The following is a 12,347-nucleotide window of genomic DNA, read 5'->3' as shown; positions in this document are numbered from 1 at the left end:
TTTTTGTCTTTCTCTTTCTTTCCTTCTTTCTTTCTTCCTTCTTTTCTTTCTTTCTTTCCTTTCTTCCCCTCCCTTCTTTCTTTCTTTCTTTTTTCTTTCTTTCTCTTTCTTTCTGCCCTCCCTCCCTCCCTCCCACTTTCCCTCCCTCCCTCCCTCCCTTCCTCTCTTCTTTCTTTCTCATCTTGTTATGTTGCCCAGGTGGATCTTAAACTCCTGGGTTTAAGTGATCTTCCCATCTCAGCCTCCTAAGTAGGTGGGACTGCAGGCATGTGACACCGTGCCTGGATTAAGAGTTTTATGATTTTAGCTTTTCCATTTAGGTCATTGATCTGTTTTGAGTTAATATTTGTATAGTGTGAGGTAGGTGTCCAACTTCTTTCTTTTGCCTGTGGCTATCCAGTTGCTCCAGCACAATTTGTTGTGGAGACTCTTCTTTTTTCCATTGAATTTTCTTGTTGCCCTTGTCAATATCAATTGACTGTATGTTTCTGAAGTTTGTTTCTGAATTCTCAATTCCATTCCGTTGATCCAAGTTTATTCTTATTCTATTAGTCACCATTGTTTTGATCTCCTTTCTGTGTCTTAGATTAATTTTTTCCCCCTGTTGAACATCTCCAGCAATGTTTTACATAAGTTTGTGATTAAAGATGTTATAAGCATGATAATATGTTTATTTGCTCTTACACATTGGCTGGGCTTAGAAATATTTGTATTTTGACCTTTGATATGGTTTGGGTATTTGTCCCTTCCAAATCTGATGTTGAAATATAGTCACCAGTGTTGGAGGTTGGGCCTAATGGTAGGTATTTGGGTCATGGGGGCAGATCCCTCACGGTTGTCCTTGCAATAGTGAGTTCTCATGAGATCTGGTTGTTTAAAAGTGAGTGGCACCTCCTCCCTCTCTCTTGCTTCTGCTTTTGCCAAGTGATATGCCTGCTCCTCCTCTCCTTCACCTTCCACCATGAGTAAAAGCTCCCTGAGGCCTCACCAGAAGCTTAGCAGATGCAGGTGCCATGATTCCTGTATAGCCTGCAGAACTGTAAGCCAATTAAACCTCTTTTCTTGATAAATTACTTAGCCTCAGATATGTTTTATACCAGTTCAAGAATGGCCTAATACAACCTTTGAGATGTCTGTTTCACTGTCATCTTTGCTTCAGTTACTGAGGAAAAGTCTGATGATCTCATTTTGTTTTCTTAGTTGATAATTGATCTTTATTTTATCTTTCTCTGCAAGACCTTCAGATTTTCTCTTTATATTTAGTGTTCTGAAATTTTTACAGTACTTCTTTGTGTGATTCATTTTTTATTCATCTTTTGTCTTTTAAATCTGAGGATTTTTGTTTATTCTGGAGTATTTCTTCATTATTGCTCTGAGTATCACCTTTTTTCCATTCTATTCTTTTCTTCAGGCACTCATATTTTCAAATATTAGAATTTTTGGATCTGGTCTAAAAAGGAAATAAAAAGATCAATAATCAGACTAGAATAGGAGGAGTACACTTGACAGTCCAAGAAATAAAAGAAAGCCCTGACATGCCAAACAGATGTTACGAGATGAACCTGTATGAGGGAAATGCTACCCACTAAGTGCACAGCGAGGAGTGTTAGAAAGGAGGCAGCCATTCCAGAAGTGCCCCTAGTTAGAAGTGGGACTGAGTGGACAGTGGAGAGCAGGACTGGTGGAAGGATAGCTTCAAGAAGAGACAGATAGCAGTACATGGCAAGGAGCAAGGCTGTCATCCTGCAGGGAACACTGAGTCTGGGGAATTGGTTTGGACAGGCATGAAGTGCCCTGGCAGGCTGGCATCACCAAAAAGTAGTTGAGAACACCATACCCCAAAGCTAGTAATGATGTCACTCTATGGCAATGCATCCCATCTTCCTCACATCTCTACTGACAGGTTTTCATAAATAATGTTCACAGACAAGCTAATGAGCAAGATCAAAAGAAAAGATAAGTGTGTGGTCAGGTACAGTGGTTTATGCTTGTAATCCTAGCATTTTGTGAGGCCAAGGTGGGAGGATCACTGGAGTCCAAGATTCAAGACCATCTGGGTAACATGGTGAGACTCCATCTCTACAAAAAAATAAGAAAAAATTAGCGAGTGTTGTGGTGTGCACCTGTGGTCCCTGCTACTTGGGAGGCTGAGGTGGAAGGATGGCTTGAGCCTGGGAGGTAGAGGCTACAGTGATCTTGCTACTGTACTCTAGCCTAGGTGACAGAGCAAGGCTAAGCATCTTAGGAGGAGAGAGAGGGGGAATTATCCCCAAAGGAAAAAAGTTTCAAATGAACAAACATAAAAAAACAAAAAACAAAAAACAAAAAACCCAGAGTTAAAAAAAGAATAAAACCAGGTCTTAGAATAGGTATGGTTAAAAACCTATAAACACCTCAGGGAGATGTGAGTGATACTGCATCTACAAGAGAGAAACAAGTAGAGACTTAGAAAATACAAATTTGATATTAAGAAACAGAAAAAAATTAGTAGACGAGATGAATAACAGACTAGTGGAACGGGTGAGTGGTAAGTTAGTGAGCTTGAAGATCAGGTCAAAGAATTTTCCTGGAATGCCGCTGAAGGACAGTAAAAAAAAGTATGAACTGAACTTGACCGTTTTCTTGTCATTTTTAGGGTTGAGGATTTGGGAAGAAGTGGTTCAGTCCACCATCTTGTTTGAGTAAGAACTTTCTACCATTCAGTGTCTTATTACTAATACTGAACATTTGCATGAAAATTTGCAAAGTGCTTTTTTTTTGGAGACAGAGTTTATTCAATCGCCCAGGCTGGAGTGCAATGGTGCGATCTAGGCTTACTGCAACCTCCTCCCAGGTTCAAGCGATTCTCCTGCCTCAGCCTTCCGAGTAGCTGGAATTACAGGTGCACACCACCCAAGCCCAGCTAATTTTTGTATTTTTAATAGAGATGGGGTTTCACCATGTTAGCCAGGCTGGTCTCAAATGCCTGACCTCAGGTGATCCACCCACCTCGGCCTCCCAAAGTGCTGGGATTACAGGTGTGAGCCACCGTGCTCCGCTGCAAAGTGCTTTTAAATACAAAAGTCATTTTGGTTGACTGGGCTGGTTTCACGATTTTGCAGTTGTGAATTGTGCTGCTGTAAACATGCGTGTGCAAGTATCATTTTTGTATAATGACTTCTTTTCCTCTGGGTAGATACCCAGTATTGGGATTGCTGGATCAAATGGTAGTTCTACTTTTGGTTTTTTAAAAAATCTCCACACTGGTTTCTATAGTGGTTGTACTTGTTTATATTCCCACTAGCAGTGTAGAAGTGTTTCCTGATCACCACATCCATACCAACATCTACTGTTTTTTGATTTTTTGATTGCGGCCATTCTTGCAGGTGTATGGTGGTATGGCATTGTGGTTTTGATTTGCATTTCTCTGATCATTAGTGATATTGAGCATTTTTTTCATATGCTTGTTGGTCATTTGTATACCTTCCTTTGAGAATTGTCTATTCTTGTCCTTATCCCATTTTCCGATGGGATTGTTTTTTTCTTGCTGATTTGTTTGAGTTCATTGTAGATTTTGGATTATCAGCCTTTTGTTAGATGTATAGATTGTGAGGATTTTCTCTCACTCTGTGGGTTGTCTTTTTACTCTGCTGACTCTTCCTTTTGCAGTGCAAAAGCTCTTTAGTTTAATTAGGTCCCATTTATCTTTGTTTTTATTGCATTTCCTTTTGGGTTCTTGGTCATGAAATCCTTGCCTAAGCCAATGTCTAGAAGGGTTTTTCCAATGTTATCTTCTAGAATTTTTATAGTTTCAGGTATGAAAGTCCTTAATTTATCTTGATTTGGTTTTTGTATAAGGTGAGAAATGAGGATCTGGTTTTATTCTCCTACATATGACTAGCCAATTATCCCAGCACCATTTGTTGAAAAGGGAGTGTCCTTTTCCCACTTTATGTTTTTGTTTGCTTTGTCAAAGATCAGTTGACGGTAAGTATTTGGGTTTATTTCTGGGTTCTCGATTCTGTTCCATTGGTCTGTGTGCCTATTTTTATATCCTGCTGTTTTGGTGACTATGGCCTTATAGTACAGTTTGAAATCTGGTAGTGTGATGCCTCCAGATTTGTTCTTTTGCTTAGTCTTGCTTTGGCTATGGAGGCTTTTTTTGGGTTCCATATGAATTTTAGAATTGCTTTTTTCAAATTCTGTGAAGAATGATGGTGGTATCTTAATAGGGATTGCATTGAATTTGTAGATAGCTTTTGGTAGTATGGTAATTTTCACAATATTGGATCTACTCATGCATGAGCATGGGATGTGTTTCTGTTTGTTTGTGTCATCTATGATTTCTTTCAGCAGTGTTTTGTGGTTTTCCTTGTAGAGGTCTTTTACCTTCTTGGTTAGGTATATTCCTAAGTATTTTATTTTATTTTTTGCAGCTATTGTAAAAGAGGTTGAGTTCTTGATTTGATTCTCAGCTTGGTCACTGTTGGTGCATAGAAAAGATACTGATTTGTGTACATGAATCTTGTACCTGGAAACTGTTGAATTCGTTTATCAGTTCTAGGAGATTTCTGGAGGATTCTTTAGGGCTTTTGAGGTAAACAATCATATTGTCAGCAAACAGTGGCAATTTCACTTCCTCCTTACTGATTTAGATGCCCTTTATTTTTTTTCTCTTGTCTGATTGCTCTGGCTAGGACTTCCATTACTGTGTTGAAGAGAAGTAGTGAAAATGTATTATGTTGGCTGTGGGTTTGTCATAGATGGCTCTTATTACATTGAGGTATGCCCCTTGTATGATGATTTTGATGAGAGTTTTAATTAAAAAGGGATACTGGATTTTGTCAAATGCCTTTTCTATTGAGATGAGTATGTGATTTTTGTTTTTAATTCTGTTTATATGGTGTATGATATTTATTGATTCATGTATGTTAAACCATCCCTGCATCTCTGGTATGAAACCCACTTGATCGTGATGAATTATCTTTTTAATATGTTGTTGGATTCAGTTACCTAGTATTTTGTTAAGGATTTTAGCATCTATGTTCATCAGGGATATTGGTCTGTAGTTTTTTTTTTTCTTTTTTTTTGGTTATGTCCTTTTCTGGTTTTGGTATTAAAGTGATGCTGGCTTCATGGAATGAGTTAGGGATGATTTCTTCTTTCTCTGTCTTGTGGAATAGTGTCAATAGGATTGCACCAATTCTTCTTTGAATGTCTGGTAAAATTCTGCTGCGAATCTGTTTGGGTCCTGGACTTGTTTTTGTTGGCAATTTTAAAACTACCATTTCAATCTTGCTGCTTCCTACTGGTCTGTTCGGTGTATCTAATTCTTCCTGATTTAAGCTAAGGTGGTTTTACATTTTCAGGAATTTATCCATCTCTTCTAGGTTTTCTAGTTTATGTGCATAAATGTGTTCATAGTAGCCTTGAATGACCTTTTGAATTTCTGTGGTGTCAGTTGTAATACATTCTGTTCCATTTCTTATTGAATTTGAAGGTTATTTGGAACTTCTCTCTTATTTTCTTGGTTAATCTTGCTAATGGTCTATTAATTTTATTTATCTTCTCAAATAACCAGCTTTTTGTTTCATTTGTCTTTTGTATTTTTTGTTTGTTTCAATTTCATTTAGTTCTACTCTGATCTTAGTTATTTCCTTTCTTCTGCTGTCTTTGGGTTTGGTTTGTTCTTGTTTCTCTAGTTCCTTGAGGCGTGATCTTAGAATGTCAGTTTGTGCTCTTTAGGTCTTTTCGATGTGGGTGTTTAGGGATAGGAACTTTCCTCTTTGACACTGCTTTTGCTGTATCCCAGAGGTTTTGATAGGTTGTGTCACTATTGTTGTTCAGTTCAAAGAATTTTTGAATTTCCATCTTGATTTTGTTTTTGACCCAATGGTCATTTAGGAGCAGGTTATTTAATTTTCATGTCTTTGCATGGTTTTCAAGGTTCCTTTTGGAGTCAGTTTCCAGTTTTATTCCACTGTGGTGTGAGAGAGTGCTTGATATAATTTCAATTTTCTTAAATTTATTGAGGCTCATTTTGTGGTCTATTATATGGTCTGTTTTGGAGAAAGTTCCATACACTGTTGAATAGAATGTGTATTTTGTGGTTGTTGAATGGAATGTTCTGTATATATCTGTTAAGTCCATTTTTTCCAAGGTGTAGTTTAAATCCATTGTTTCTTTATTGACTTTCCATCTTGATGACCTGTCTAGTGCTGTCAGTGGAGTGTTGAGGTCTCTCACTATTATTGTGTGCTGTCTATCTCATTTCTTAGTCTATTAGTAATTATTTATAAATTTGGGAGCTCCAGTGTTAGATGCATATATGTTTAGTATTGTGATATTTTCCTGTTGGACACAGTCTTTTGCTGTTATGTAATGTTCCTCTTTGTCTTTTTTTTTTTTTTTTTTTTTAACAGCTATTGCTTTAAAGTTTGTTTTGTCTGATATAAGAATAGCTACCCCTACTTGCTTTTGGTGTCCATTTGCAGCATGAAATGTCCTTTTCCATCTCTTTACTTTAAGTTTATTTGAGTCCTTATGTGTTAGGTAAGTCTCTTGAAGGCAGCATAATTAGTTGGTCAATTCTTATCCATTCTGCAGTTCTGTATCTTTTAAGTGGTGCATTTAGGTCATTTACATTCAATGTTAGTATTGAAATGTGAGGTACCATTGCATTTATTATGCTTTTTATTACCTGTGTGCCTTGGTTTTTCATTCTTTGTTTTTGCTTTTTAAATTGTATTTTTCTTTTATAGGTCCTGTGTTACGCCTTAAAGAGGTTCTGTTTTGGTGTGTTTCCAGAAATTGTTTCAAGATTTAGAGCTCCTTTTAGCAGTTCTTGTAGTGGTGGCTTGGTAGTGGCAAATTCTCTCATCATTTGTTTGTCTGGAAAAGACTATATTTTTCCTTCATATATGATGCTTAGTTTCACTGGATATAAAATTCTTGGCTGATAGTTGTTTTGTTTGAGGAGGAAGATAGGGCTCCAATCTATTCTAGCTTGTGGGGTTTCTGCTGAGAAATATGCTGTTAATCTGAGAAGTTTTCCTTTACAGGTTACCTGGTGCTTTTGTCTCACTGCTCTTCAGATTCTTTCCTTTGTCTTAACTTTAGATAACCTGATAAATCTTTCTGATGAATTTCCCAGTTGTTCTTCTTTGTGCTTTTTGTATTTGCACATCTAAGTCTGTAGCAAGACTGGGGAAGTTTTTCTTGATTATTTTCCCAAATATGTTTTCCAAACTTTCAGATTTTGCTTCTTCTTCTGGAACACCAATTATTCTTAGGTTTGATCATTCAACATAATCTAAGATTTGTTGGAGATTTGTTAATATTTTTCTATTCTTTTTCCTTTGTTCTTGTTGGATTGGGTTAATTTGAAGACTTTGTCTTTGAGCTCTGAATTTCTTTCTTTTGCCTGTTCACTTCTGTTGCTGAGACTTTTCAGAGTGTTTTACATTTCTCTAAGTGTGTCCAATGTTTCCTGAAGTTTTCATTGTTTTTTCTTTATGCTATCTATTTCCTTGAATATTTCTCCATTCACTCCTTCTATTTTTTTTTTGGATTTCCTTGCACTGGGTTTTGCCTTTCTCTGGTACCTTTGATTAGCTTAATTCTAACCTTCTGAATTCTTTTTCAGGTAAATCAGAGATTTCTTCTTGGTTTGGATCCATTGCTCGTGACACAGTATAATTTTTTGGGGTGTTAAAGAGCCTTGTTTGTCATATTACCAGATTTGGTTTTCTGGTTTCTTCTTATTTGGGTAGTCTCTGTCAAAGGGAAGGTCTAGGGCTGAAGGCTGTTGTTCATATTCTTTTGTTCCACGAGGTGTTCCCTTGATGTGGTACTCTCCCACTTTCTTATGGATGTGGTTTGCTGAGCACCAAGTTGTACTGATTGTTATCTCTTTTCTGGGTCTAGCCACCCAGCAAGTCTACCAGGCTCTGGGCTGGTACTGGGGGTTGTTGGCACAGGGTCCTGGCATGTTACTGTCACACAAGCACATGACTGTGCTGATTTGATAGTTTGTGCAGCTCAGAATGGTAAATTATATAATATATAGTCTCTGTTGAGTAACATTGCAGCTTATGTTCATTAGGTAAAACCATAGTAATCTGAAAGTATTTTATGCATAGCTGCCATTATTTTATGACTAAACAATGAGGTGATTATAGTATCCATTACTTTGATGCACATATTTTAAAAACTTCTATTTTTATATTGGAAACATTCTCATTCTTTTTTATCTAGCTATTTTGAATTATATAATTGATTGTATTCCAAAATATGTACAACTATTATGTATCAATAAAATGTCCTTTTTTTTTGCACACATAGCCAAAGATATTGTTCTGGCTATAGTACGAGTTGCAGTTATCCTGATTTTTGGCACAGAAGGGAAATATTTCTAAACTGGACAGTTGTAGGTGTCACCTACCAACGTTCTAAAAAATGTGAAACAGTCAGAGAGAATTACAGAGGCTGGGTGGAAACTTGGGTTCTGGGCCTGACTCTGCCTCTAACTTGGCACTCAGTTTCTTCTTACTACAGCCGGAAAAAGAATACTTACTTTATCTGTTTCATATGTCTTCTGTGATGATAACAAAGATAATGTATATGAGACCATTTAAAAACTTAAAGCATTTTAAGTTCCTTTGTCTTTATGGGAGAGGGAAGAACATCATTTTCTTCTACTTTTTCTTCTTCTCCTTCCCCTTCCTTCTTTTTTCTCATTCCTTCTTTTTCTCCTTCTCTTTCTCTTCCTCCCTCTCCTTCTTCTTCTTTCTCCTTCCTCTTCCTCCTTTCTTCCCCCTCCTTCTTCTTCTTTCTTTTCTCCTTCTCTTAATTCTCCTCCTCCTCTTAATTCTCCTCCTCCTTCATCCACTCTTTCTTTTTCTTCTGTTTTTTTTTTTCTTTTTTTCTTTTTTTTTTTTAAACTGAGTCTCACTTTGTCAGCCAGGCTGGAGTGCAGTGGCATGATCTTGGCTCACTGTAGCCTCCACTTCCAAGATTCAAATGATTATCATGCCTCAGCCTCCCAAGTTGCTGGGATTACAGGTGTGTGCCACCATACCTGGTTAAGTTTTGTATTTTTTTTGAGGCAGAGTTTCAGTCTGGTTGCCCAGGCTGGAGTGCGGTGGTGTGATCTTGGTTTACTGCAACCTCCAACCTCCCAGATTCAAGCAATTCCCCTCCCTCAGCCTCCTGAGTAGCTGGGATTACAGGTGTGTGCCATCGCACTTGGCTACTTTTCATATTTTTAGTAGAGGTGAAGTTTCACTATGTTGGTCAGATTAGTCTTGAACCCCTGACCTCAAATGATCGATCTGCCTTGGCCTCCCAAAGTGCTGGGATTACAGGTGTGAGCCCGCATGCCCAGTCTTCTTCTTCTTCTTCTTCTTCTTCTTCTTCTTCTTCCTCCTTCTTTTCTCTGTCTCCTTCTCCTTCTTCTTTTTCTCCTCCTTATCCTTCTTCTGTCTGATCCATAGCTAAGGGTTTGATAAGTGTCTGCTCAGTGTTGACAGTTTCAGGAGTAGTACAGAGACTCCTATTTTGTACTCCAAATAATCCACAAGATAATTGGATCGATAAGATAATTGGAAAGAGAAGCACAAAGAGATCAGATAAGTTGCACAAGCTCTGAATCCCAGCACACAGTGAAGCTGGGCTTCAAATCTGTTCTCTTTCATTCCAAAGTCTATGGTCTTACCTGTGATTAACTTTTCTGATTTGTTAAAAAAAAAAAAAAAAGAAAAAAGAAAGAAAGAAAGAAAAGAAAAAGAAAGCTCCATTTGCTTACGTAGAATTTCAGGGACTTTTCAAAACTTTTTAAGTGTTTAGTGTTGATAGAGAATTTTCTTGAGGCAAAATGGATAATCATAAAGCTTGTCTGGCTGGCAAAATTGATCTGGTAGTCAAAACTTCTTGGTAAAATTATCAGTTTAGAGACCCAAGAGAAACAAATAAAAAGAATCTGCTACTACATTTTTGTGAAGTTGAGAAATTTTTAAATTTGAGCTTTCACTCAAAGAAACAAGAGTCTGTGACCAACTGTGTTAGTGTGTTTTGCATTGCTATAAAGGAATGCCTGAGGCTGGCTAGTTCGTAAAGAAAAGAGGTGTATCTGGCTCCTCTGCAGGCTGTACAAGCATGGTGCCAGCATCTGTTTGGCTTCTAGGGAGGCTTCAGGAAGTTTTGCTCATGGCAGAAGGCAAAGAGGGAGCAGGCGGATCACATGAGAGGGAGCAAGAGAGAGGGGAGGTAGTGCCAGGCTCCTTTAAATAACCAGCTTTTGCATGAACGAGTAGAGTGAGAACTGAATCATTACCATGAGGAGGACATCAACCCATTCATGAGAGATCTCCCCATGACCTAAACGACTCCTACCAGGCCCCATCTCCAACACTGGGGATGACATGTCAGCATGAGATTTGGAGGGGACAAATATTCAAACTATTCATCCATTCTCCCTAACTTGAAGAGAGTTCACAGTAGGACAAGTTCACTTAAATCTTTGTTTTTGAATGGGGATGGATAAGATATCATTTATTCAGTTATGGTTTTTAGTTTCTGGCTTTGGCTAACTCAAGCAAAAAGGGAATATTTCAGACTGGTACTTAGTAAATCATAGAATGATAAACAATTGGAAGAACTTGGAGGACATTAAGTGACATAAGCCAGGCACAGAAAGACAAATACTGCAAATTTTCACTTATATGTGGAATCTAAAAAAGTTGAATTTCTAGAAGCAGAGAGTGGAACAGTGTTCACCAGAGGCTGGGGAGGGAGGAGTTGAGGTGACATTGGTCAAAGCATACAAAATTTCAGTTAGGCAGGAGAAATAAGTTCAAGAGATCTATTGTACATCATGGTGACTATAGTTAATAATATTGTGACTGTACTGAATTCTTGAAAACCACTAAGAGAGTAGATTTTTAAGTGTTCTTGCTTAAAAAAGTAAGTATTTGAGATAATGCATATGTTAGCTCTATTTAGCTATCTCACAATATATATGTAGTTCAAAATCATGTTGTACATAATACATAAACACATTTCAATTTGTCAATTAAAATTATTCTGGTATTTGGGCAACAAGAGCTATCTGGCCACAAGCATCCTTCCTCCCTTCATTGCATCTCTAATCAAGATAGAAAGTCCCTGGAGAGAAGGTCTGATTGGACCAGATTGAGTCCTCTCCCTATGCCTTGGCTATGAGAGGAATATTCTTGCTGAAGCCTCCTGTGATAGACCCTGTGGTTGCATTGGCTTGGAAATAATAAAGTGCCTTGATTTAGAATCCCCTCAAATCTGTCTGTTCACAGTGGGGAATTATTATTCTCTTACTCTCCAGAAGGAATCAAGTAGTGTCATAAAGGAGGAATGTCTGGTAAGTAGGCCTCCCTCCCCTCCCCAAAGTCTGTTACCATGCATACTTTTAAAAAATGTTATTTTAAAATAAAATTAGACACACAAGAAGTTATAAAAACAATACAGAGTTGCCATGCAACTTTTACCCAGCTCCCACCAATGATACCATCTTACATAAGCCTAGTACATTATTAAAATAAGGACATTGACATTGGTAAAATACTGTTAACAGAACCACATACTTTATTATAATTTTGGCTTTTTTTTTGAGACAGAATCTTGCTGTGCCACCCAAGCTGGAATACAGTGGTGCCATCACGACTTACTGCAATCTCCACATCCTGGATTCAAGCAATTCTCCTGTCTCAGCCTCCCGTATAGCTGGGATTATAGGCACCCATTACCATGCCTGGCTAATTTCTCTATTTTTAGTAGAGATGGAGTTTCACTATGTTGGCCAGGCTGGTCTCGATCTCCTGACCTCAAGTGATCTGCCCACCTCTACCTCCCAAAGTGCTATGCTTACAGGTGTGAGCCACTATGCCCAGCCTGGTTTTGGCATTTTTGATATATACTCTATAATATTGATTTGCGTGTGAACGTGTGTTTATATATATCTATAATGAGAACTCGATCATGTTGTAATCCTGTTTTGTAAAATGACTTTTTCCCTTTATCAGTATATCAAGATTATTTTCCCATATCATTTGAAATTTTTCTACAATGTAATTTAATGATTACATTGTTTTCTATGAATATATCATAGAATATATGATATATTCTCTCTCTATATATATCTCATATATATCATATATAACATTCTATATATATGATATATTCTATGAATATATCAAACTTATTTCTTAAAAACCTTACTCAGGGATTTAAAAAAATAAAAATGGTGTTTTAATATTATAAAGAACTAGCTGAGACTACTGGTTTTCATTCATCACATCTGAAAAAATTATAGAAGGAAAACATCAAGATTCAGAAAA

Source organism: Saimiri boliviensis, chromosome 4, assembly GCF_048565385.1.
Source record: "Saimiri boliviensis isolate mSaiBol1 chromosome 4, mSaiBol1.pri, whole genome shotgun sequence".
NCBI lineage: Eukaryota > Metazoa > Chordata > Mammalia > Primates > Cebidae > Saimiri > Saimiri boliviensis.
This window is presented reverse-complemented; position numbering follows the sequence as displayed.